We start from the raw sequence: 27,756 nt of genomic DNA on the forward strand, positions 1-27,756 counted from the left end.
CTCTCTTTCTTAGATTTCTACAAATCATTATTTTCTATAAAGAGCAAAGTGATGCTGTTGGGAATGTGGATGGGATACTAATCCAGGGGTAGAGAGAATGACTAATAAAAGCTAGTTAACTTGGAAGTAAAAGGGAGCTGCAGCCTTTAGACACTGGGATGGTTCATTTAAAAAGAGAAAGAGAGGTTAGAAATGTTAAAATGTCTTCAATAGCTCAGTACCTGGCACCACAAACTGCACGTGCCTTCTTCATATCTGAATGTACCCAGAGGGCAGGACCAGATTCATGTTTCTCCAGGGACAATATATGCCACTGCTACTTGTCCCTGGGAAACACCCATGTACGCGTGCTCTGATACTACAGCAAGCCATCCTTGGTGTAGAAGGAGAGGCTGGGGACAGCATCTAGGCTAGCCCCAGCAGCCTTACCTGAGGTCCTGGGGGCCTCCTAGGGCTTCAGCAGCAGTGATCCAGCAGCAGGGTCCCTGGATAGCAGTCAGAATGTGGCTTCAGCTGTCCAGGCTCCAGTTTTGGGTGGTGTATGATGCTGCCATGTGTGCCACCCCACTTTTTTCTGCTGTGGTTTTCAGCTGTGACACCAGAATCTCCTGGTTTCAAAAAAATGCCCCACACTGCATATTAGCAGAATGAGGAATGCCTGCATGTGTGACATGTATGGTGTGCACATCCCAGGGTCAAAAAAGCTTGTGCAAAGAAACTCCAGAGCAGTCCATGCCGAGGCAGTGTGCACCACCCAGAACAAGAGCTTGGCCACCACAGCCACACACTGGAACATGGCACAGGCATGCCTTGGGGACAAATAGCAGCAGCACAAAACTGTCCACCACTGCTACTATTTCTAGATGCCCTGGGTGCAGGGTTGGGTGGAAGCTCCAGAAATGCTTCTGCCTGCTCGTCAGGCTTCATGCAAATCAAGGCTCAGCCAGGGACAGTAGGAACAGGGGGTGAGTCCCTCCTCCCTGCCCGGTTCCCCCAGTTTTCCCTGCCAGCACAGGAAGTAGAGATAGGGAACTCACCCATTGTCACCACTACTGCAGTGGCTAATGTGTCCTTCTCCTGGCCCCCAGGTCAATTGGGGACAGCAGCAGCAGCAGGTGGAAGAGGGAGGGAATGAGAGGGGAGGGAGTGGAACATGGTGCCACTGGGCATGCATGGGAATGAATGAGGAAGATTCTTCCCTGCTTGAGGGACTTAAGAAAGACCCCACTGTGGCTCCAGCAGTGATGCTGGTCCACCCTCATGTGAAAGGAAGAGTCTGGGAGTTGGGGTGCAGCACAGATCACTCCTGAAACCCCCTTTCTGAAATTCTGGATCCACTCATGCCACATCCTGAGTGAGTGCTTTAACTACCAAGGTATAAGGGGCCACAAGCAGATCAAAACTGCCCTTCTGTCTCTGCTTTAAAGATAAAGGGTGATCCCTGCTCATTTCTTTGAAAGAAAGATGCTCAGGAGACCATTTTCGACTGAAACACTCAAGTGGGTGGAGATGCCTGCCTAATAAAGGCACTTGCCAGCCCTAATTAAGGCACTTGCAGGAAGGATGTAAGAATCCTCCCCAGGCTTTGTGTTTCCTTGTTGCTTAGTTCCAACTCTAGGCAGCAGTGTGCTGAGAGCAATAACTTTTGTTGGCTCTCTGCTCAGCATGCCTGAGTTTCCCTGTGAACTAGAGAGAACCTACACATCTCTTTTTGGGTTCTGGAATCCACTCTGGCAACCACGTGCCTAAAAATTAGACATTGCAGCATCTAACTCTTTAGGATCTTACTTCCTAATATAGGGTCTAGCCATATATTATTTGAGAAGCGTTAAAGACTTGTCAGGATTGAAAAATTAGAAGTTGTATAATAGTTTTTACAAAAAACATAAGAAAAGACAACTACAGTTGGATGAAAAACCCCGAAATTTTATTTTTTAAAAATAATATAGAGATGCATTCTTGCACAAATTCTTTAACTCCCTGCCTCCCTTCCCTCCAGCATTTCCAACCAGCTTCAAACGAGCTGAATTCAGAAAGGAGGTTTAATGAAAAAGGGACATTTTGATGAACTCTCTCCCTCATTTTTTGATAATGTCAACATATGGCTTAGCTTATAAAAAGAATTAACCTGTGCATTTCAAAAAAAGGTTTATATTTGGGCTGACAAGATGGTACATGGGTATGGATTTGTTTATGTTACATTAGCAAAAATGTTGAAGGCATTAGACTAGTATGATGAAAAACAATGCTACTAGTGCAGTAGATAGGAATTCCCATTCACCACTAGGTCATCAATATAAAATTGAACAATTGCTTTCAGTGCTGTGTTCTTTGGTATAAATGTATGTAATAATAAAAATACATAAATAAAATGTATAAAAAAAAGAGGAAGAAATGGCTTCTGTTAATATCCTTTCACCACAGTCTATGCTACTGGAAGTAGAAAATGATAAACTTATTTATATATGTGTGTGGGGAAATATACCAGAGAATAACATAGAAAACAAATTATTTTAAAGGAGCCAGTCTCACTGCTATATGTCAGTTGCTTTTTACTACTTTGGTATCAGAAAGCTGCCACAAACAAAGATGCACTAGCTAGATAAACTCTTTATTTACATAATCATTGTCTCTTTTGCATCTCAAATGTGGAGTGAAGCAGCTGGGATGTACCGGTGAATCTGACCTGAAATATTTAAAGAGTATCTGAAGCTCTCAGACATCTTACTCTTGATTTTTCAGTCTTGTTAGTTTGTCTTCCTACCATTACACCACATAATATCTAGACCAAGAGCTGATCCAGTGTCTGCTGAGGTAAATAGAAGCCTTTTTGTTCTATTGACAGTCACTTTAGAACTGTGTCAAATAATAAATAACAAGGTTGGCTTATTCACAGCATACCATGGGCTTTGATTTCATCAGCTCACATAATATAATGTAGATCTGACCTGTGAAAAACTTCCTGAAACTGTGAATTAGTGTTTTGTTGCAGTGTTCTGTGTTCCTTCTCATCAGGGGCTTGCTGCATTCGGGAGTACATGAATAATTTTTATGCAGAAAGATTTCTTAGAAAGTGTATTAAGAAGTTTCTGGCTCAAAGCCAGAAACCTAATGAGCATAAGGTTGTATGTATAATTTATACATACTGTCCCATGCAAAAATATTTTTATAAAGTGACCTCTTATTGAAGCTATATAAAAGCAAAGATAGAAAATGAATTAAATATCTGAAAAAGAAATGCATAATAGCAACTCTAAATTTATTTATTTTTTTCATGCTAAATACTGTGAATCAAAATGACTGATTTCTTCTGCACATACATACTATTATGTCAAGTGTTATCCATGCATTATTTTCTCTATTATAGTTTTTCCTTTCTCCAAAGTATTTTTTTCAAGGACTACGCCAAAGGCTATTTGGAAAAGTGTTTAATGGGTTAATGGGCCAGTTCTTACCCCTGGAGAAAGGTACATATATTGTGGGGGCATCTACACAAGATGCTAAAAGCACAGTAGACTAATTCTACTGTGCATTAGCACATTATGGCGAAAGCTGTGCTAATGCATAGTATTAGGCTACTGCACATTAGTGTCACCCAGAAGACGTTCACTGGTGCTACTGCGCAGTACCACCAATTATGGTTCATGAAGTTTTAGTACCTGTTATTACAAGAAATTGGGAGACCAGGTTCTCACCAAAGAGATGTAGAAAATACTGTAATAACAGGTACCAAATTTAATGCACCATAATTTTGGTGCATTAATCCACATGTAGATGTGCCCCAAGTAAACTACAATCCCTTAGCTTTGTTTCTCACTGGATCAGCAGTACCAGGCTCCTTGTCATACATCAGCAAGATCTTCTCCAGGATTTTGTGTGTCCTTTGACTGTTATTTTATACTACCTATAAGAGAGGGATTACCTTGTTTCTACCCAAGAGCTTCTCAAATTTAGTTGCGATGTGCAGCCCCTCAGGAAATGATTTTGTTTGATTAGTGAAAAAGGAAAGGTATGGCTATTGGCAAATGTTGCAGGTCAGAGAAACTAAGCTACAGGACAGTGTATGAGGGGTCTAGGCCAACTGGCCAAAGCCTTAGTGAGTTAAAAGGTACGTTCAACATTAGTAACGAACAGGAAAGAAGAGAATCAAATTGCTCATTGAAACAGAAACTTATGAACTTAGAAGACCAAAAGCAGTAGGTGAGAAAGGAACTGAATTTTACTGATAAAAACCATAGTTTTAGGTAGGAAAGACACACAGAACATCATCAAAGCCTCTGCAAAGCCAAAAATCATTGAACAGCATTTACTAAATATCACCAGCAGTAAAATGCAAAGATTCAAGCAGGGTTATTCTCTCTGTGTAGCCACAGTGTCAAACTGGGCATGAGGACAACAAAGAGAAGGCATCAATTAGTATGAAGAACTAATTAGAAGGAATACACAGCCAATATGGTAGACTCTTAGTCCTGTATGCCAGCTGAAGAGTGGATATATTAACTATGCCGCCTACAGTACAACATTGCAAACTTTGCATAGAGAGAGAAATACAAAAAGGAGTGGAGTGGACATTGAACAGAGGGAGAGAAAAAATACATAATTTATACTATATGAAGATTCACGAGAGGCTGTTTCAATAGGTAATATAAGAATAATTTTACACCAGGGATGGGTGAACAATCTGTACTAGGCTAATGAGGGCATTTCTCCCAGGAACCAGCAAAACCCTTTGTAAACATTCTGAGCTCCTCTGGTTAAAGATATGATCGCATTCTTCCCTTTTTTTTTTCTAAGGGGGGCTTTTTGGCTTGCTCAGGGAAAAAGAGAATATCTGGATGTTCATAGTAAAATGAAAACAGCTGTTCCTGTGGTGCTTCCAGTGAGATATCCTGGGATATCCTTCTCATAATATTCTGTATAATGACTGACAAAAATGTCAACATAAGCAGATGGGGAAGAAAGGGAAAAGTCAATAAGGGGAATGGGGAGCCAGATAGAAGTGTGAAGGTGATCAAAAATGGGAAAAGATACAGAAGCTGCTCAGAAACAGACTAAAAAAAATTGAGAAATGAGGCAGAAATATGGAAAGATTTAAAAGAGGGATAGTGGGGGAAATGTCTATGCAATATGATTAAGACTCACCAACATTCAGTGGGATTCTGGCTACATCCATAAATAGTTTTCTTGAAAATAGGACTTATTTTCGATAGATAGATAGATATGCGAAGTGCTGCATCTGGGAAGGAAGAACCCCCAGCACACCTACAGGTTGGGAGTCGTTAACCCGACCAGTACTACAAATGAAAGAGATCTGGGAGTAACAATAGAGCCCAGCATGAATATGAGCCGGCAATGTGATGCAGTAGCTGCTAGGGCCAATACAACTCTGGCATGCAACAATGGATGCATCTACAGTAAATCCAAAGAAGTGATTCTCCTGCTTTACTCAACTTCTGTGTGGCCGCAGCTGCAGTATTGCATCCAGTCCTGGGCGCCGCACTTCAACAGGGATGTGCTAAAGCTTGAGAGTGTCCAGAGAAGGGCCACCCATATGGTTAGAGACTTGCATGATGAGCCATATGAGCAGAGGCTGCACACACTTTTTAAAACCCTATTAGATATATTAGACAGGTTTCAGAAGTTACAGTGGCCTAAGGAAATTGCCTAGAAAACCTTAAAATTCAATAACTTCCATATGTTGAACTAGCTACACAGTTAAAAAAAAATATATGAAGGATAACTTTAAACTTCAAAGGAAAAAAATGACACTCATTTTATTGTTTACTCATAGAACATGTCTATGTCTGCAAAGCTAGTGAGGTGGTTAAGTATCTTACCGAATTAGTGTTGCAGTAAGCAAATGGCTAAAATCTATAACTTAAACTGGTAAAGTTTAGAACTAACTACCTGCAATTCAAATGACTATATACTTGGGGAATCAAGAGAGAAAGCATACATATACATATACATATACATATACATATACATATACATATACATATACATATACACTGGAGTTTCTATGACTATAAATATTTCTGGAACATGGAATCTATTGAGAAACTGTATGTAGATTCCATATAACAGTGTTCAACATTTGTTGTTAAGGTAGGTGTTTTAAAAAGTTAAATTTCATATACATTTCCATTGGTGCATGTTTTAAACAATATTTATTTCTCCTGGAGCTATATAGAAGATTCTTGTTTGTAATAATTATCATTGTGCTATGCTGAATAAATTTGTGATTAAAAATGATTGACAAAAAGGGGTTATCTTTAGTTTCTGGGTGTTCTTTGATGTCGCATTAGAAGTTTCAAAGTAAGTCTTGGAGCTACAATTTCTGTATTATGTTTCTTGAATGGGTAAAATAAAGTAGGAACACCATAGAACTAGATAACAGGGCATACGCATCATGCTTATCTCAAAACTACGTCTGTTTTCCAGATCTCTTGTCTCAACTTTCTTAACCAAACCTGCAATGACAATATATTTTAGATTATAGAAAAGTAAATGTTATATTAAACTATATGTCAGAGATATCAAAAAGAAAAACTTAAAAAAATGGTATTTCACTAAAATACATGGCTTTGCCGCATGAAAATACCAGTGTTTATCTCCCATCCCTTTCAGCTATACTCTACATTCACATACAGCAGTTAGATTTTGTAACGGATAGTGGCAAATCTGATGCTATACATAATTCTCCTGAGAGAAAGAAATTAAAAAATATAATTGGTCTTATTGCTTTGAAAAGGAAAGGAGAATTTTAAGGAGAGCATTTTATAAATATAATATAAAAAAAATATAACTGACTATTAATGAATTGTTACAACGTCTATTTTTTGCCTTAATAATGATAATCAGTCATCCTCTATTGGGCCAGGCAGAGAGAAGTCTTGACCTTACCAATAGAACTTAAAATCAGGTGAGACAGGCAAATAGCACTACAAAAGCAGCATATAAGCAAAATGTGCATATGTTACAAGTTAGTGTTTCCATTCCCCCTCAAAAAAATACATCCCCCAACCTATTTCTGTGTTCAAGTGCCTCAGTTAACGTAAATGTAGCTATGCTAATTCACACTTTTTAGCTGACCAAAGAATAGCAGTGTGCATTTTTAAAGAGGCTTCATTTTACTCAGCAAGAAAAATATCTGCCCCCTAACTTGATAACTCATCAAACTTCTACTTCCAAAAAAAAAGTGAACAAGATACCTACTCAATGCAGCTAGATCTACATACATAAATCCAAAGGAAAAATACAGACTAAAATATGTCGGTTAGGAGAAAGGAAAATTTGGAAGACAGCATGGGTGGGTGATACTTGAAAAACTGAGAGATAGTCTGGACATAATACAGATTTTTATGCGAGTTCTGTATGTATGAATTCACTCTTGTGCGATGACCCTTTTCATACCAACAATTCTTTATGTGCAAGGTAAATTCACTCTTATGTGATTGGTGTGGTGGAAGACCGCAGTCAGCTGCTTTGTGCAGTGTGTTGTGGAAGTGACACACCCAAAATAGTTTCCTGTGTGGACCTGTGCTTCTCACTTATTGTCTGAGACACGTATTTCTGTAGTTGCCATCCCCATTATGATAGTGCTCTGTACTTGTGTGTACTGTCTGCTGTTGGTGAGTACCAAAATTGTTTTGTAGAGGTGGTAGAAATGGGTCTGGGGGTCAGTACAGTCAAGGTCTTGGAACATATCAACTGCAGGTACTTCCTTAGCCTAACAAAGGCATTTTCAACCCTAAAGCTGGCATCCCAGGCAGCTAAGCTGAGTTTACCGAGAGCCTCAAAACTGTACTGCAACCAGTGAGCGTCAGGCCTGTCAAAGACATGACAGGTCTGGACATTTCCCAGCCAGGACTTTGTGTGTGCATGCATTAGCTGGAGGTTATGGTGCCAGAGGATCGTTGGTTCTTGTTTACGGGGCTGCTGCACCACCACCAGTCCTCGCTACCCTGGCAGGGTGCAGTTTTAGTGGCCATGCCCAGGACCTGGGGCCTTCTCCTTCTCCATAGCCCCAATCGCATACCTCCAAGTTCATCCTGTCGGGGGAATGAGCTCAGCAGGGACATGTTCTTCCCCTGCTGGCTGGTGATGCAGTTAGTGCCCCCTCCAGCTGAGAGCAGAGCATTACTTGGCTTTTCAAAACCTCCAAAAAGGAAATTAGTGCAGACAGGGTGAGGAGGGTGGCACTCAGTTCATCTGCAGGTGGAGCTTGGGGAACTCCAGCAGCGGGAGGTTCACCTTTAGGAACACCAGCTGCTCCACTAATGTAGGATCTAAGCAGGTGCGATTGGGTGTCACAACATCCCCAGCAATGCTGAACACCCTCTCACTTGGGACACTAGTCGATGGACAGGACAGGTGTTGCCAGGCAACCGTGGCCAGATCCTGCAACATCTGGCTGAGGCTTGGCCAGTAGGCCAAGGGGTCACATTCCAGTGGCTTCACATCCTCAGTGAGATAGGTAGCCACCAAAGCCACGGTGCTATGTGCCCGAGGCTGGGGTCTGGTGCGTTTGGACTCCAGCATTGAAGCCATGTCCTGGCCCACATGGGCAGTGGCTGGCGTGGAGGAGACTGGCTGGTGCTGGTGCTGGTGCTGGTACTGGTACTGGCACTGGTGCTGGGAGTTCTGGCATGGGAAAGTGGATCCCCCTCTTCCACATCCCCTCGCCTCTGCACTTTGGCCTCCCTGACTTTGTTCACCAGCACATGCATCCAATGATCAAGGGTTTGGGGGCTGCCAGTGCACATGCTCCCCTTCACCCTTGTGTTGCACATGCCCTCCATCATGTGGACTGTACTGGACCGCAAAGGATCCATCCATCTCCTGATGCCCTCTTTCAGCTGCCTCACCAGTGCCTGCATGTCTGGTGACAACAGCCTTCCCCAGCTAGGAACATTGATCCCCTGGTACTTCTCCATTTTGTTCTCCAGTTCCCTCACTAGGGGGATAACCTGGCTGAGGAGGGCATTACCAGCGCTAAGGGTCTCGGTGGCCTTGAGGAAGGGCTTGAGGACCACCAACATCTGGCACATGGTAGCCCACTCAGCTCTGTTCAGGGGGGCGCTGATCCCTATCTCCCCAAGCAAGGCCATCTCATGCATGGCCTTCTGTTGCTCCACCAGCCTCTCAAGCATCAAGTATGTGGTGTTCCACCGAGTCTCCTCATCCTGTATGATTATGTGCTGCGGGATGCTGAGCTCTGCCTGTTTTTCCCGCAGCATCTTGCCCCCTTTGATGCTTTGGTGGAAGTAGCCTGCCACCTTCCTGCATTTTAAAATCAGTGGGCTTGTAGCAGTGCTGGTGGTGGTGCCATCACTGGCAGCCCTGTCTCCCTCCAAGACATCCCTCACTATTCGGTACAACCTGTGTCCACTTCATGGACAGCCTTCACCATATTGGCCCTGTTGTTGGTGAGCTCAGCCTGCCCAATGAGCCACCCCTGTACCATGTGGTGCATGGCCTTCATGATCTCCCTTGCTGTGTGGGACTCATGCAGCACCTCCACTTGCAGTAGAGCCCACCGATGGCCTGACTGATCACACCAGTGCCCCGTGAGGGAGAGGTAGGCGTGATCGCCACCCTGGCTGCTGCAGATGTTGGAGGTGAAGTGCAAGGCTATCTGAAGCCCTGCCTTGCACAGCTTCTCCCTCAAGTACTCCCCTCATGCCTCAAACAGGGAGGCCACCACTGCCCTGCTAAAGGTGGTGCATGTGGGCATTTTGAAAAATGGGGCCAGAAGTGCTACGAACTGCCTGAACCCTGGCCACTCTGGGGAGAAGGGCTGGCTATCCAGAGCAAGCATCTCCCCAATGCTCTGGGTGATCTCATGCACCTTTGGAACAGCCCCCCCTTCCTGTCCACCTTTCCCCCACTGGTCCAGAGTGGCCTGCCTCTGCTTTAGGGGCAAGGGGGCTTTGGAGTGAGCAGGGGACTTCCCTTTTGGCACACTCATGCTGATGCCAGGCTGAGCAGCAGGAAGAAGGGCAAGGGGGTGCTGCCGCCTCAGATGCAGCAACATGGCTGTGGTGGAGAAGTATCTCACGTCCTTACCACGGCTCATGTGCCTTCAGCAGTGCTGACAGATGGTAAACCTGGGATCATCTGCTACCTCAAAATGCTCCCACACTACACTACTCCCCCACTTCTGGCTTGAGGGCAAATATCCTGCCTTTTCCCCCTTCTCAGCAAGCTGAGGCTGAACAGCAGGAGGAACTGCCTCAGCTGAGCCACTTGCCTCCACAACCTCACCCTCCTCTGAGATGCTGATTTCCAGAGGAGATCTGGGTCTAGGGGAAATGTGAGGGGTTTGGAGCACAAACTCTGATTCCCTCTCAGTGCCCAGAATTGCCCGAGCCATTGCGCTCAGCATCCCTGGTTCCAGCTATAGCTCCTTCTCTGGCAGTGGGAGGCTCATGGTGAGAGCTGAAATTGGGGTGGAGGAGGCAGTGATTCCACTGCTGGTGCCCATTTCTGGACTGAGCTGAGCAGAGGTGGTGCAGGTACAGAGATGTTAGGTGCAGACACTGCTCCCACCGCCTGGCTTCCCCTGACTGGTTGGGAATAGACTGCATCTGTGTTTAGGAGGGGCGGGGCTTGCAGCTCTAGCTCTCCCCCTACCCCCTCTCCCTCCCCTTCCAGAAGACCTGGCACCTGCCTTTCCAGCACACTTCATATTAATCTTTCCTGTGCTGCAAAAGGTTTGTGTGTGTGTATGAATTCTTTTGTATATCTGTCTGTCTTGTTCTCCTGTGAATATCTGTGTCTATCTTGTGCTGTGAATGAAATTATTTTTGTGTCTTATTTCTGGTTCTCATGATATTGTCTAGCTGGTCTTGTGCTGTGAATGAAATTATTTGTGTGTGTTCCCGTGTCTCAATATATTATCCATGTCTTGCTCTTCTGTAAATGTCTGTCATCTTCTGCTGTGATATTCTGGGTCTGTGTGTGTGTGTGTGTGTGTGTGTGTGTGTGTGTGTGTGTGTGTGTGTGTACGTGCATGCGTACATGTGTGCAAGAAAGCAATCTGTACCTCCCTGCACAGTGATAGATAACACTGGCTGGGAAAACAAAACTGTCATTTTGCGAAGTTTCCAAAACAAGTTTCTAAAACAAATTGAATTGTAATACTACTAACAATTGGATTGAATAGCTGAGCTAAACTAAGCTAAATTAAGCTAAATCCTAAAGACTCCTTTATAATATGAAAAAGCAGAAGGCAGGTCTCAGTTGCAGTGTTCCTCTCTCACACAGCTGCTGACAGGGAAGAAGCTGCAAAAGGCACATAAGGGCTGAAAACAAATGCTTTTATATTTTTTTTAGTCCCACCCCACAGATGCTGCCATTGGAAAGGTAGCTAGGGAGAAATCTTTCTCCCTGGCTACCTACAGACATCAGCCTTCCCCACCCCCACTCCCTGCATGCCTCCCTTCCTTCCCCCACTCTCACTCTCCGTGCCTCACCCACTCCCCCTCCGTCTTTTAATTGCCTCAAAATGGTCGAAGCGGCTCCAAAGCATCCGAAGTGGGTCCGAAGCACTTCAGATACCCCCGAGCCACTCTGAACACCATTGCTGGTATCCCGCTTCAACCCAGAAATGCTGCTTTGGAGGCCAAAGCATCTGAAGCGGGTCCGGATCTGAAGCAGGATCCGAAGACTCGCACAGCCCTAACAGTTTAAGTAACCAATATTCAGAGGTTAATCTATTACGAACAAATTTTACAAAAAAGATCAGAACTGCACAAACAGTTGGGAATGATTGGCTCTTAATATTCTTAATAATTTGTAAATAAATTAAAACAAGTATTTTATGTATTTAAAAACTATATTTAAAAATTTACATACCCTTTATTTCCTTAGGCCACAAACCTGAAAATACTTATTCATATGCTTAGCTCCTAAGCATATACTACATTTCATGGTCTTCAAAGTTAGGCACTGAATAAGCATGTACAGGATTAAAGCCCTGAGATTTTAAACTTTTTGGGAACAGGAATTTTCTCTTATTGGGATCTGCACAATACCTCGTATAATGCTCCCTTGCCTGAGAAGATGCTACTGAAATCTAAATTTTCAATGAAACCAAGCACCACTGATAAATCTAAAATCCTCAAAAACTACATTTGCCATCTAGGTATACCCATACATGGAATCATAAGTTTATTTTATCATTTAAACATTTCTTATCAGTCAATTTTGTCTGTAGCTTAACTGCATCTCTTTTCGAACACAAACCAACCCTTAAACTATAGAATTCTGCTTATGTCTGGGAAGACTGATTCCTTCAGGAAACAGCCTGAGATGAAGTTTTATATCAGTCATACAATAACCATTACATGGTGTTGACTTTGATATGGACGGGATTGGGGACCTTGATGAGAAAGGAACTATGTCCTCCTTACTAGATCTCTGAGTCACTAAGACTCCTCGGAAAGCCAGTTAACAAAACCCAAGAACAAAAAAACCCCCAACCTTCCCCACAAAAAACAGTGAATTTCCTAAAAATATCTCGTTGCTATTATGATTTTAATTCATTTTCTGTCTGCAGCACAAGACAATAACAACATATTAAATATTAAGGAAATATTCAAAATACCCAGTGCAACAAGGTAGTTAACTTAATATCTGTGGCTTAAAGTATCAGCTGTCAGGTTTAATATCAATAAAAAAGTAAATTCAATTTTCAGTGTAGGATTTCTTAAATGGATAATAGCACATATAGATTTTAACATGAGATATTAGAAATAATAAGATTCTAATAGCAGACACCATCAACTCAGATGAACTATTCTGTCATTTCCCAAGCTTGTGTATTGACAAATATTCACAGAAGGCAAAGCCCATTCCCTAAATTGCAGTGCACAAAATTGCTCCCAATAAAGTTAATGGAAGTTCCAGACATATTTTAACAGACTCTATTAATGTGCACCTGCAAGATCAAACCTTTATCCTATGATGAAAGCCTAAGAGTGACCCTAGAAGACTTGGGGAACACCAAATCAAACCATTTACATTGTTCTGAGAGATCTTGATTCCTCCATTTCTGATTGCCTATTAGACAAATATCATTTTAGCCATTCCCTCTACTCTAAGATATTTGCTAGCAATTGAGTTTTAATTGCTTAGAAAAGGTTCCAGTGCAATTATTCAAGAAATCTTTGATTGCCTGAGGTAGGGAGATATAATTTCTTCGTCCATACAAATTAGTTATCATTGATCTGGTTGACATTTCATGCATATTTTTTTTTATTTTAAATATTCTTGTTTATTAGCCGAAGGCTGTTTGCATAAATTTATGATCGTGATGATTCATGGTACACATTGATGGATTTGCTCAGTAGAAACTGACATTGATTAATAGTTAGGCTAAGAATTATTGCTGTCATAAACGTATATGAATAAACAGCACAGCCCTTTTTAAAGTAAAATAATATCTCGGCAATCAAGGTTCTGAAACAAGAGCAAATTGAATGATTGAAGTTCACCTCTCAGAAGAAAATTCCAGTGTGTTCTTTGGAAATGTTTTTTTTTTTTAGCAATTGATATTATTTATGCTAACATGTTTTGTTGCTGCTTTGCATGTTGTATCGTAATATAAGCCCATTCTTCTGTGCTCTGTCTGAGCTTGCCCTTGATATTCAGAGCTAATTCAAAGGGGTTTTTTTTCCATCATGTGAAACTCATGTATGTGTCTGTGTAATGGGGCCCCTCCTCTATTACTAGAATGGGAAGAGAGCCAGGTTCTCCTGACCCTTTTCCTCTTCTTCACCGCCCCTCCCTACAACTTTTCCTCCCTTACCTTTTGTGTGTTTGCCAGTGCATCCTTTCCCTGGTAGAGGTCCCTTCCTTCTGGTTTCCTGGTTACGTGACTCTGATTCCCTGCTTCCTTCTCACTACCTTGCACTTCATTTCTGTGTCTCTTCTGCCTGTGCCCCAGTGGTGACTCCAGCGGCAACTCACAGGCAGGGGACCCTGTAGCAAAATGGACACTAGGTCCAGGTGCAGAGCCTTTGTCCTGCCTGCACCTGCACCTGCACCTGCTCTGCCTGTACCTGGACTCAGTGGCCATTTTGCTTTATGCTCCCCTGCCTGTGAGGTTGCTTCTGGGGTCACCACAAGGGCATGGGCAGAAGAGAATAGGAGAAACTAAATGTCTGCACAAGGCGAATGTCTGTATTAGACACCTTATGCAGAGCTACCATGTGGTGCTTCCTTCCCCCTGGCACTCAGCCTGGGATCCTTTCCAGAGGAAGAGTTCCTAAGCCCTTCTATTTTACATATGGTGGGGGTCACTCTTTTTCTTCAAAAAAACCCAAAAAAATCAGTATGGAGAGTCAGAGAAAGGGCTTTTTCCTTCCTTTCTTCCACGAGTTCAGTGGTGACAGTGTTCACATTGTAGGAGACCTGGGTTTAGTTCCCTTCTATGACTGATGGGATATCTCATATCACAAGTGAGAGTCCTAAATTATAGTTCAGGCTACAGAGTCATGTCCATTTGCACAATCGGTACATTTTTCATTCTATTTTTTTGGCAAAGTAGACCCACGCCAACAGAAAGGTTGCGCCCCAGGACAGCCTATTATTTGGCGGTTAGATCCCTTTCTTGTGAGGTGGGAAATGTGAGTTTGAATCCTCTAGCAGAGAAGGGAGTTGAACTCAGATCTCCTATGCTTATATTATTATCTAGCCTCCATATAGCTGAAAGCTTGACATCTGTACATTGGTGAATTATGCTGTATTTCAGTGGTCCCCAAAGACTGTTACACTGAAAGGGACAGCTCCTGCAGCATGTGCCATCTTCACCTCCTTTTACACCTGGCATACCTTGGTAAACACTCATGTGCCAATGGTGAGGGACAAAAGGAAATGACACTGCTGACAATTTGCTTGGCTCATTAGTTACCATTAGGGACACTTTTTAGGGTCGCTTTTCTAAGTGGGACCAGAATATACTCAAACATATTCAAAGATGTAACCCCTGTTGTTTATTTTTCCTAGTGAATTCTCCTCATTTACTGATCTCTACATTTAAACAATTTTCTAAACTTGCATACTGTCTGTTGCTTCCTCAGCTTTGGTTCATTCAAACCTGTGTTGTCAGTTATCTTACAAAAAATACTGTTATCTTTACCTTATTTTGTATCCCACAATATGGTATGCATCAGTCTAACTATAACATCCTTTTTTTCTTAACTTTTCAGTGTTATAATTCCTGGCTGAATTGTTATCTTGAGATACTTTGTTCATCTCTTGTCTGCTTTGTCTAGATTATATCTTTCCCACATATTAAACCCCAAACTTTAGATGATAGATCAAATACAGTCTTACCAACCCTGTGGTGCCTTTGTGATTTTTCCTGATTTGGGCCCCTCTGTTCCAATAACTCATTTCAGGGCTTTGCTTACAAGAATTTATTGTAAAATCCACTTTTTCCCCTGAGCAACATGGTAAAAATCATATACACATACACATATAAAAAAGTAAACATTGGCAGAGCAGGCTAGAAACACTGCATATGCTCTAAAGGCTGGTTTAACAGTTGACGGATCACTTGCTGTAGGATAGTTCTCATGCAGAAGTTTAGTCTTACGTTGATTGTTAGTTTTGGTCCAAACTCCAACAATATCTTCTTTTGAGGAAACTGAACAAAAGAAGATATTCAAAGCAAATTTTCAGCTGCAGTAAGTTTATTTGACACAACTGTAGTCAGCAGATCTATATACGTTCGTGTGAGTCAAAGATCTGGTCAAAGAATGGTTTGAAATACAGTTGGTAGTTTTCCCTCAAATTTTGGCTATTCTTTCTGAGCAATGAAACTATATCTCATTATATCCTATGGTGCTATTAAGCTGCCAGTCACTAAGGCAATAGGACTGTGCATATTATAGTTTCAGCAACATAAACTCTATAGTTTGAATTGTTCTATTTTTTTAATATCCTGATGGGATATTATTCGGTAGCATAGGAAATGAAGCATAAACACTCATTTTCACTTACAAAAAAGACCACTTACCTAACTGAAGTATGAAGGGATTTACCCAATTATGAGTTTTCAAATTAACAGTCCTAAAATACAGTGAGATCAAGGACTGAAGGAATGGAACTCCCCCCCACCCCAACCCTCTATTTTGGCTCGAAGATCATTTCCGTACAAGAGATATATTTAGATTTTTTTAAAAATAAAATAATAAGTCTGATCCTTGCCCATTATGCCTGCTTTATACCATAATGCTGATGCAAAACAGCCAAAAAACCACTTTTATTAAGCCATATGAAAATGTAATTGCACTGGGAAAACTTCTGGGACCACTGTAACAAAATGGCTATGGTAAAGTAGAAGTAGCAAATGTTTTGGCTTTTCTCCATTTGATTTCAGCCAGAAGAACACTTGTGGACAAATGCCCCAATGTACTTACTGATGTTCAAAATATTTCATTTTTCCTTTTTTTTAAATGGTTTTATTTTTTATTCCTTTTATGGTTTTTTTCCCCTTTTTCTCCTATAATTGATCCACTGTGTTGGATAAGACCAGAAAATGCCAAGAGACCAAGCAAACATTCCAGGTCTGATTGAACAAAACACTTAGCCATGTATGTGATATTTCTCCAGTCAAACTGGCTGTTCAAAAATTGTTCAATGAACTACCTATTGCATCTACACGTGTGCTTTACTGTGGAGTTGTCTAATTAGCTCTGCAGTAAATCATCTTCATTTATATGTGTGGTGCTATTAGGCTGCAGTAAACTAATTAACTCCACCATGGGATAGTACTGTCCAGGTCAAGTACTATCTTATGGCAGAGTTATTTAGTGTGCTGCAACACATGTGTAGATGGTGTCAGGGCTGGCTGGGGCATGAGGATGCTACAGCGCAGGGGCTGCCTGCTGGCTAGCCCCACACTGTAGCACCTCTGTACTTCAGCAAGTCCCTTTGCAGCATGTTGAGTCAGAGTAAAGAAGCTCTGGGCTGGAAGACTGAGCCCCGCTGCAAACCAGGGCTGCACTGCCCCAGCTTAACAAACTGTGGTCCCAGGGGCACATGTAAACTCTGTGCCCCAGAGCAATAAACTCTGACGCAAACTGTGCTGAAATTTATTCAGGCACATTAATAGCACATGTAGATGTGCCCACTGCTTAGCAAAGCAGTTCAAGACTAGTTTCAACCCCATACATTATTAATATTGATTGGTGTATTTTTAACTAAGACTATGTGCTGAGTACTGTACAAAACAAAATTGCACAATCCCTACTCTAAAGGGCTTGTTATATAAACAAAGAGATAACAGGAAGGGTCATTAGGGACAAACTGGAAGGTGGGAAAGATGATCTTAGTAGTGTGGGTGGATCAGAGAGGGATGACGTATATTTCAGGATGGTGGTAATCCAAGCATGAGATAATAAGGGTATAATAAAGTCCTTTTGATGTCAGGAGATGGAAAGTTGGATTTTCACTGTATTGTAGAAGATTATATGGCTGCATTTGAGCAAAGCCTGTATTAGGGGAGAGGAAATATATGCCCAACTAGTTGAACCCGTGCTTTGCTGTGGAAGATTAATATAAGTTTTTTAAAAGTTATAACCTTTTGTCATAATCATCATCATCTTCACTTTATAGTTTATGCATCATTGCATTGCCTGTTCCAATTTCAAAAGCTTTCAGACCACCGTTCCACCTGCTTTCTTCTCTTGTAGACTGTAATTGACATTTTTGACATGGGTGAGCTACCAGCTCCCATGAACTGGCCTCTGGATCTGGCCTCTGGAATAAGAGAGTGAATATATATAGATATTGAGAATGTAATATAAAACAAATTGTCACAGCAGAGTGCAACAGATGCACCTGCTAACAGGAACATGCACTTTCTGTATTTGAAGAGACATGTATTTTCTTGTGAAAATCTGATACTGGGTAAACACCTTTTTACAATTGCAGCCACCTCATTCTAAAAACACTTGAGTGATGCAGAAGTATTCATTGGAAATGTTACAGTAAGATTTGAAAATTGGGCCAAATATCTTCTTTTGCATAATGAAAACATATACTGCATCACATATTTCACCAGAAACATCAATGATTATAGTTATAGAAATGCTAGTAATGATGCAACATTACCTATTATGATATGTGCCATACAGCACATCACAAATTACTGAAGAGTACATTGATGAAAATATTAATTTTCAGATATTTTAGAAAAAGACACTCCAGTCCTTAGTGAGAAATAACATGAATTGGTAGACAGACTAATTGCAATGGGACAGCTGGTTCTGAAGTTTAATCCTTGTTTTACCTACCTTAACCCATCTGTAGACCAAATTTTGATCTCAGTTTCATGGTCATAGATCTACTATAACTACACCAAATTCACATGCATATGTATTTTATGCCTGTCAATTTTTTTTTATACGCCTCATAATATTTATCCCCAAAACATTCCTGGGAGGTAAGGAAATAACATGACTCATTGTATAGATGGGGAACTGTGAAACAGAAAGGAAAAGGACCAGATCCAAGGGAGGAGAGAGATTATGTCTGTGCTGGAGTCCTTTTGAGACTTCAGTATAGTGTAGAGACATTTGAATTAGGTTTCAACTAAACAGAAGGCAGGAAAGTGTGGCAAACTTAGAAAGGCATGAGCTTTTGTAGGCCATAGCCTACTTTGTACACTGCTTTGTTTAGCATCTAATGATGTAGGCTGTATTTTACTAAAGCTCATGCCTCTCCCTGCTTTACTTTCTACCTACCTTCAGATTAACATGGCTAATTATCAGTCTCCAGGTTTAAACTAATTAGCTAAGTGCTGTACTACAGCAAGCAGAACAATGAAAGCTAATTTACTTGCTTCTTAGTGTCTCACCCGAAGATTTTGAACTGGGATTTAGGTGGATTTTAGACACCAGTATTATTATTTTTAGTGTATTCCTATTTTATTTTTAGATACCATCACTATTGTTTTAGGTACCTTGACTGAAATTCTGAAAGATAAATCACCCTTTACTTCTGTTCCTGTGCTGAGATTCGTCATTCTTTCCCTCAAGGATCACATAAGAGTCTCAGGCACGTTACACAAGGCTCAGGATTCTGGTCCCAAAGTTTAGACACAACCAAGTTAAACATCATGACAGTTAATTTTTACATCCTTTAATTGAATCTGGCCCTAACTCACTTGCATGAGGTAACATTGGATATCTGTGGTGGAGCGAGAATTTGAACACAAATTTCTGAAACCCTACTGCTGTAACCAATCATCCTTTCTTTCTTATACTGGCTTGTAATAATCAAAACAAAATTCTGCTAATATTTTTTGTGTACTAATTATTTAATATTTATAAAATGGTTTGGATATAGGTAAGTAATTAAGCTTGCATGAAAGGCCACCTCAGGATTCTGAGATGATTCCCTGTTTCAAAAAGAACTAATTACAGAAAGATGATTTATAATGATTGATTAATTGTATTTGTTGGTAGAAAACAGTAGTCGTGGTCACAGGCACTCTCCAATGTCGGAGAGTGTCGGACAACTATTCCTGCCCTCCCCACTTCCAGATACCTCAAGAGTTTTTTCTTCCAAAACTCAGTTGCCTTTTGAGAAAAGCTGTTCAGAAGGTCTTAGCAGAGGGCAATAATTAAGTCATGTCACAATATGTCACTGGAAACATGTCATATCATAAATTATAATAGTTTAATATTTTATTAATTTATTTTGCATCATTTAATTCTTAATAGTGTTAAGGGCAGCTGATATTTAGCACTGATTGAAACATTGTCTTGTTCAAGATCTCTCCTGCTTATGTAGGAATGAAACAGTTTGACACTTTCTGAACAAGAAAAGAAGAAAAGCAATCAGTGTGCTGATTAAAGGAGCTGCTGTTTTCAATACAGTTGAGCTGTGCTCGAATAATTTTTCTAGCCTTAACTGCCACCTCATGTGCCTGGAATGAAAACTAACTACTGTCCCCACAAGGCTGAATCAAGAGTTTTAGGTTTCTGAAGGAGAGATATATGGGATTGCAAGTATGGAAAAATAAGTTTACCACAATAAAAAACAGCTGGCATAATTACCACAGTGGAGGAGAGATTCCTACTGTGAAAGAAAGCAAAAGTACAAGATACGGTAACACCCCCACCTTGGCTTCTGTTTACCTTCTTTTATCTGGATCCACTTGCATATAAGTAACACCTCTCATGTAATTTCAACAAAACAGTAGAGCTGCTCTATTGGCTATTCAGAACTGAGTGTGATTTTAAAACAGACTTTCATTCAGGACAAAGCACATGTGATCAAATACCAAGTTATTTAGGATTGATAAAGCGGTATGGATGCTTGACTTGAAGCAATGATTCACTTTCCCTAATCCCCTGTGGGCACATCTACATGTGCACACTTATTGCATAGTAACTGAAGTTAATGAGCAGTAGCCAACAATTACTGTGCAGTGCAGACAGCATCTACAAGTGCATGCCCATACTGAGCAGTAAATATGGCATCATGCAAGTATCAAACTTTTGCCCAATTAGTTACTGAACAGTAACACACGTGTAAACACCTTACTGTGCAGTAACACCATATGTGTGGACTGATTTGGGAGTAATTTTAGTCCCAAGTTGGTCCACACACAGCATTCTTGTGCTTTAGCATCTGCATGTGTAGATGCCAGCCTAGACCTGCTTACTGCATAGTAAATGTAAAATGCACATGTAGATGTGCCCAGTGAGGATTATTTCTTTTCCACCCAATAGAACACAATTCTGTCCCTCTAATTCTTCCTTCCATTTGACTATGAAGCACCATAACAATATGAGTTTTAAGCATATAAAGCAATCTTTTACCAGAATGTTATCTTGTTTTCCCCACATTAAAACTGAGACTCAGAGGAAAATTTGAGAGGGTGGGAGGAGAAAGCAAAAAGAGATTCAAAAGTTTGTTCAAGGCCACAACATGCTACCAAAGCAATCTAACGGGCAAAGCACACAAGGAGCTATCCCTCTGAGGTTCAAGGATAGAATAATACTATTTGAAGACAGCACTACCATCAACACCCAGTGGAAGGAAAATTTTCAAGAGCTCCTGAACCAAGATTTTAGTGTCAAAGACAATATCATTAAAGCTATTTCACAACACTCCATTAAAGGACTACCTTGCAGACCCACCAGCTTATCAAGAGGCCTTGAAGGCCATACACAGATGAAAAACAACAAAGGATGTGATATGGTATACCAGCCAAAATGTATAAGCAATTTATAAGGTTGAAAAAAGCTCTCCTAGTAACTACATATATTACTAAAATTTGGAAACATGAACTGATTTCCAGTGACTTGCCAGAATCTTTACCATATATAAGAAAGGAGATAGATTGCCATTGCAGCAATTAGCATATTGCACTTCTGTCCAAAGTTGGGAAGATCCTCGCCCACATTGTCCTCTGCAGACTTACTTTCTTCACTGAGGAGACTTTGCCCAAGTCCCATTTTAGTTTCAGATCGGTAAGAGATATAATATGTATGATCTTTTTTGCTAGACAGCTTCAGGAGAAGTGCTGTGAGCAACGAAGATCTTTACATGGCCTTCAATCAGAGAGACCCTATGGAGGATCCTAATGAGATTTGGATGCCCACCAAAATCTATTACCATTATCAGACTTCTTCATGCTAACATGGCAGTGACTGTCTTAAGGACTGGCTCAGAAATGGACCCCTCCACTACTAGAACTGGAGACAAGCAAGGATGCATGATTGCAACAACTTTCTTTTCCATCTATATCACACCTATCTTGTGGTTTATAGACTACCATCTGGAGTCATCATCCAGTATCACATGGATGGGAATCTAACATCAACTGGTTATGATCCAAATCCAAGATAACAAACACCTACATTACTGATCTTCAATATGCTAATGATTGTGTTGTCCATGCCCACTCAGTTGAAGAACTCTAAGTCACCCTGATTGCTTCTGTGAAGCACATAAATAACTACCTACCCCAAATGAAACAGCTTCTCCTCCACACATTACAATTAGAGAGACATCCTTGGAGAATATTCAACAATTTTCCTACCTGGGTTGCCACTTCTCCAAAAAAGGTAAACATTGATGACCAGATAAAATTTGCCAGAGCTTCTGGAGGTCTCTAAAATTATGTTGTTGATGATCATGACATCAGGATCCAAACTGAACGTCTTATCTATAGGCCATTGAATCCTGACCCTGTTGTATGGGTTTGAAACTTGGATGACATAGTGGAAACACCTGAAAGCTTCCACTTCTTGCTCCTAGTTCATAACCTTCCATGTGATGCCTTGCTAGTTTTCTGGTTTTGATTCCTGGATCTGGCTCTATCTTCTGATCTTAGTAAGACCCTTGGCAATCCCCAACACTAGTTATCAGCTCTTGATTATTACTTGAGCTTCATCTCTAGGTTTTGGCTTCTGACCCCAGTTAACTCTTGGCTTATCCTATCTCCAGCTTCACCTGCTGGCCGTGGTCTGTCCTGATTTTGCCTATGGCTTCTGAATCTAGTTCTGACACCAGACACCTCTGAACTCTGGCTCCCTGGGAACTGATCTAGACTGTACGCAAGCTTCAAGTGTCTTTCCACTAGGAAATACCACTCAAACCCTACTGCATAACAGCATTGATGTGTTTAGAAAATCCCTCATATCAATTGAAAGGACAAAAGAACTAATACCAATGTATTGATTCAAGCAAAAACCACAAGCTGGTTTATTTAGCACCAGCTCTGTTGGACAGAGTATGTCATAATGATATCTGAAAACAGGCTCCCATAACAGGTCCTATACTCCCAACTCATTGATAGTCACTGCTTTAGAGGTGGGCAAAAGAAGAGATTCAAGGACACCTTGAAGGCCAATTTTAAGAAACACAATATTAACATTAATACCCAAGAGATTCAAGCACTGAATTGTCCCCAATGGTTCTGTGATGTACAATAAAGGACTGAATGAGTCAGGAAAACCCCTCATATGGAACGAGATAGACAAGAGAGACAAATGAAAAGCTCAGACACAATATCACTAGGATTTCCTCCTTTTTTTACTGGAACTATTTGCCATATCTGCAGTGTTGTAGGGCACTTAGGTGCCTGCTTCTAAAAGAGCAGAAACTGCCTGGGAAGAGTCCAAAGAGCCAGACAGGATTTCATAGACATTAGGGCTGGAAAGGACCTTGGAAGATCATCGAGTCCAGCCCCCCACCCAAAGGGCAGGAAGTCAGCTGGGGTCATAGGATCAGAAAAGCTGGGGTGGAGCGCAGGTGCAGTTTGCCATGACAACCAGCTATGAGGAAATTAGCCTGCACCTGCACCTGGTCAGTGGGCCGGAAGGGGCAGGGCCCTGGGCCCATATAAACCCCAGGACGGGGACTAGGAGGCAGTTCTCTGCTGGTGGCCAAGGGAGAAGGAGCCCTTCTGAAGCATGTGAAGGGAGGAGGCCTGACTAAGTTCTGCTCTGAGTAACGTAGAGGGAGTGCACAGACCCTGTGCCAGAGAGGGTGTAGTATATAGGGTGCACAGAACCCAGCGCCCGAGAGGGTGCAGCAGTTGGGGGTGGGGAAACAGACCCTGGCACCTGAGAGGGAACAGGCATTGTGTGTGGGGGAAACGGACTCTGGCACCTGAGAGGGCATGGCAGTTGGGGGGGGGGGAAATGGACCCCAACACCCAAGAGGGTATGGCAGTTGGTGGGGGGGAATGGACCCCAGTGCTGGTGAGGACACAGAGACAGGGCTGCGGAGAGTCCAGTGAGGACAAGGAGGCCAAATTACAAGGCCCAGAACGGACAATGTCAATACCATCTGTGAGGCTTGGGGCATGGTAAAGGGGCAGTTGGAGCCACGCATATAGCCCATCCAGCTAGGGTGCCCTGAAACACCCATTGTAAAATGGGACCCACAAGGGGTCTGGGAACCCATGAGGTTAGAGAGTCCATCAAACCATGTCCAAGAGTACTTAAAGGCAGCCTCCCTATTTTCATATTTCCATCAAAGACATGGCGGATGAGAATTGAGGCTGCCCAGTGGGCCAAATTGACATGGTTAAGGGGGCTGAGGATATCATGGCTGTCCTTAAGGACCCCGTCCCATGACAACTGGTGCATTGATTGGGAAGCTGGCCATGCACGGGGAAGGAACCTGTGTCCCTGAGAAGGGGAATGAAACTTTGGGCAAAAACAGGAATTGAGGGATATTTATAGGAAGGCAGTGGCACCACAGCTCTGGAGGGTGAGTGGAAGGGGAAATTACCACCACCAGAGACTGTACAGGGAGAAGCATTTGGGCCCCGACCAGTAAGGAAGTAAGACCAAGTTAATTATGGCGGAGGTGGCTGAGACAAGAGAATTTCACCTGGCTATTGCAGGTGGATGAATTGCAGGAAAAACTGGCATGGTTGGAGTGGGAGTTAGAGGTAGCCCAATCCCAGAGAGAACAAACTGAGGCAAGGGTCACTGTTTTAGAGCAGCGGGTACAAGCAGGCAAAAAGGAAGGAGGCACCAAAGAAGTCAGGTGCTTGATAGTGACGGAAGCAGAGAGAACTCATGCATCAACTCATCACAAACAGCTCATCACAAACGAGGCTCAGAAGACCCGGGAGTGGGAAGAGGCACTGCAGAAGATGCAGAAGGAGCTGATGGCTTGGATGTTGATGCCCCCAGAAGTCTGCACAGTGCGGCCTAAGGAGCAGGAGGAGGTGTTCCAGAAGCTGGAGGTATCTTAGCGCATCAAAGCAGCCCTTCAAACATGACTGCACCACCAAGAGGACCAGATGTCATAACTACAGAAAGAGCTAGAGGCATGGCAAAAAAAATGCAGATGAGCTGAACATTAGGTTGACGAGTTGCGAGATGAGCTGGTCAAAAGCCACATCCAGATGGAAGAAACCAGAAAGGTAATCACAGGAGAGATGGAGAAAGTGAAAGCCTATATGGAGGACTATAAAGGGTTGCAAAACCAGAAACAAGCCCTTGAAAAGGAGTTAAAGGCCTTGAGTAAGGAGAACAATGGGTTACAGACCTAGTTGCAGAGAGTGAAGACTGAAAAGGACCAACTTGGGGAACAGGTACAGCTCCTGAAAGCCCTCATAGAAGACAGCTCAGCTAAGGAGGTGGTGATGTGCGCAGAGGGTAAGCAGCTACAGCTTCAAGTGCAAGCTGCAAAACAGCAAGCACAGGTGCTATAAGCAGAGAATAAAAGGCTACGAGAGGTGAGGGATCACATTGTTACAAAAGCCCGGGGTCCCTGTGAGATTGAGATGCCAGATGCCACAGGAGTTACAATGCTTACTGAAGCAGAGCAGAAGCCTCAAATACTAGGGGCTACAGATATAAGGGAAAAGAGATTTGTTGTTCTGGGAGTACAGCTAGCAAAATACATAGCCATAGTCGAGGGCAATTCCAGCTGAATGTCGAGGGCAATTCCAGGACTTTAAGGCATTGAAAGAGGCCTTGTGGGAGATGGAGACATGGCTAGAGACTACGTGGATAGAGGAGTGGAGGCCTCTGGAACAGGAGAAGCCACCTGAATACGTAGGCCTGGAGAGTTTGAGAGACGAGGCAGGCCTAGTGCAGATGGAGAAAAGCATTATGACTGAGGGATCCTCAGGGGTAGACCCTATGGCTATGAAGGAAGAGATCCTATCTGCACTCATGCAGGGCCTAAACCAGAAATGGGAACAGTTGACAAGCAACCATGTGGCAGAGATGGAGTGAATAAGGCAGATGCTGGAAGAATTCCTGGAGAGATATGACCAGGGGGTGTCCACCAAGCCAGAGTGAATCAAGACAGCTGTAACAGGTGCAGTGGATATCGTAACTGTGGGGACAAGGGTGCAGTCAAGCACAGTGAGCAAGACCAGGGGCTTGATTCCCCAAGATAGCCTGCAGAGGGTGAAGCACCCAGAACTGAGGAAACAGACTACAGGGGGCTCAAAGTCTAGTGCAAGGTGGGCCAGAGAGAGACTCCAGAAGAGGGAAATTAGTTGAGCCCCTGAGGGGAAAGCAGGCTGAAGGGCTAGAGATGAGAGAGGGGAGACGATCACCCAAAGAGGCCTTAGAGGGAATAGAGCCAGGCCTAAAGTTTTATAATGAAGGAGGGACACTAAATCTCACACCGAGGCAAACCCCATCCCAGACGCAGGCTGCATACCCAAACAAGGGAGCAGAGGGTTCCACTGAGCCAAAAGTTCCCTAAAAAAAAAGGGTGGAGAGCAAAGGCCTGGAAAGAGACCCTAGGTGTATGTAGGTGTATGTTAACAACCTCCCAGGGCAAGTTAAGTGGTAGGCCCTAAGGAAGCTGGTTGCAGCAAGGGTCAGGGGTGTGCCTTACATAAAAGTGTACATGGGGGCTGGAGGCAGACCCACCAGCTGAGGAAAAATAGAATTTTGGGTGGAAGAATATGCCCGAAACGTGTTAAGAATGCAGTGGAAGATCCAGGGTGGGCTCATGGATTTGCAAGGAACCATATGGAAGCAGGGAACCCTACGACCGATTCTGAGAGTCAGAATAGGGTCCGTAGGAGTGCGATGGACCTGAGCCCAAGGTGAGGGGGAGCAGACACCCCAATGGATAGAGAGGAACTCTCCTGGAAGAAAGGGGAAGGTGCTGGTTGCCCCACCGCAAAGCTTGGGGTGAAAAAAAGAGAGAGAGCATAATGTAGGAGGACCCCATTGGCCCTAAAAGGCCAGAGGCCAAACCGACTGAAACCACATCTTACCAAGGTTGGCTAATGTGAGGGGACTACCCCTGGTTGGGTAATTCCCATCAAATCTCACACGATGTGTCCATGGGAAAAAGGTGAGCATGAGGCACCTGAAAACCTCCGCCTCCATGTTCCAGAGTTGTCGGGCAGCAAGGGCAAGAGTGTGAAAAGCCTAAAAAGAATATGAGGCAATAAAGAATGAAGACCCACCCCGGTGAGTTCGGGCCTTAAGGGGGGAGGTGTGTCACAGGGCACTTAGGTGCCTGCTCCTAAAAGAGCAGAAACTGCCTGGGAAGAGCCCAAAGAGCCAGACAGGAGCCCAGGTGCAGGTTGCCATGGCAACCAGCTAATGAGGAAATTAGCCTGCACCTGCACCTGCGCCTGATCAGCTCCAGGTAATGTAGAAGGGCCAAGCACACCTTATGTAGCTTGTGTTATGTTGTAGCCCTGGGCTTATATTTTGTTTGCTGTTTTATAAGACCGGTGGTTTGGGTGAGGCTATTTGGAGAAGAAGGAGGCCTCATTGGGAGCCCATAGAAGCGTGGGGACCCTGGTGCCCGAGAGGGCACAGTATTTAGGAGGAACAGACCCCAAGAGGGTGCAGAGACAGGGCTGTGGAGAGCCCAGTGAGGACAAGAGGGCCAGATTACAACAAGGCCCAGACCAGACAATGTCAGAATCATCTGCAAGGCATGGGGCATGGTCTAGGAGCCCACAGAGTCAGAGGGTCTATCAAAAACCTGTCCAAGAGGACTTAAAGGCAGCCCCCCTATTTTCATATTTCCATTAAAGATGTGGCGGGCGAGAACTGAGGGTACCCAGCAGGCCAAATTGACACAGTTGAGGGGCCTGAGGAGATCATGGCTGTCTTAAGGACCCTGTCCCATGACACTCAGTCATATACAGAGTCTCCACTCACCTTCCTGTTTCCTAGAAGACTGACATGCTTTAATTAGGATTTTTTTTTTTTTTTTTACATTTAGGAACATTTCCTGTGCTTCCAAGCTTCTAGCATGCTGGTGTTAAGAAAT

General features: G+C 42.9%; 1 pseudogene; it reads left to right on the plus strand.

The window, feature by feature from the left end:
• The first annotated feature begins 23,722 nt into the window (after nucleotides 1-23,722).
• LOC149874463 (uncharacterized) lies at nucleotides 23,723-25,045 on the plus strand (annotated as a pseudogene).
• The last annotated feature ends 2,711 nt before the right edge of the window (nucleotides 25,046-27,756 follow it).

This window comes from Crocodylus siamensis, chromosome 1 (assembly GCF_052110815.1).
Source record: "Crocodylus siamensis isolate JL-2025a chromosome 1, ASM5211081v1, whole genome shotgun sequence".
Taxonomy (NCBI): domain Eukaryota; kingdom Metazoa; phylum Chordata; order Crocodylia; family Crocodylidae; genus Crocodylus; species Crocodylus siamensis.